The 583-nt window shown below is 43.6% G+C and overlaps 1 non-coding gene across 1 annotated transcript; it reads right to left on the bottom strand.

Annotated features, from left to right (window-relative positions):
• Positions 1-245: 245 nt before the first annotated feature.
• On the bottom strand, positions 246-317 carry trnah-gug (transfer RNA histidin (anticodon GUG)). The gene has a single exon. It is a non-coding gene; the product is annotated as a tRNA-His (tRNA).
• Positions 318-583: the final 266 nt, after the last annotated feature.

The raw sequence follows: 583 nt of genomic DNA, 5'->3' as shown, positions 1-583 counted from the left end.
TTTGTACTCCATAGTCCAACACCGGCATCTCCAAATTAATGAAATGGAGCCATGGGATGGAAAGTTTGGTTAGTGATCGTAGGAGGGAAGAAATCGCTGAGAACGGGTTGATTTGAATTCTGAAACACAAAGTTGTGAGCGAGCAGAGCTTGAAGGAAAAAAAACATCACCTTGGAGAAAATGAAAAACGTTTAAATTACTGATTCCTTAGTGCTTCACAACAGATTGGTAAACAGACGAATTACTACCGTGACTCGGATTCGAACCGAGGTTGCTGCGGCCACAACGCAGAGTACTAACCACTATACGATCACGGCACCCCACAGACGAACACGCTGGTCACCCGAACTAATTACAGTATCATAAGAAATGTTAGGCAGAGCACTAAATGCACAATATCAGTGTTTAGTGAACAGTGGCAGATATGTGGGAACTCAGAATGGGCTGACCGTTTAACATCGGTTTCCCTCAGAGGCTGTGGTGATTCCGTCATTAATGTGCTGAAGGCTGAGATAAATAGATTTCTCCAAAACATCAAAGACTCCGGGGACAGTGTAGCTTTTATTACCTGCACATCCATCAA

This window comes from Chiloscyllium punctatum, chromosome 33 (assembly GCF_047496795.1).
Source record: "Chiloscyllium punctatum isolate Juve2018m chromosome 33, sChiPun1.3, whole genome shotgun sequence".
Taxonomy (NCBI): Eukaryota; Metazoa; Chordata; class Chondrichthyes; order Orectolobiformes; family Hemiscylliidae; genus Chiloscyllium; species Chiloscyllium punctatum.
Note: the sequence above shows the minus strand (reverse complement) of the source record. Positions and strands in the feature narration are given on the sequence as shown.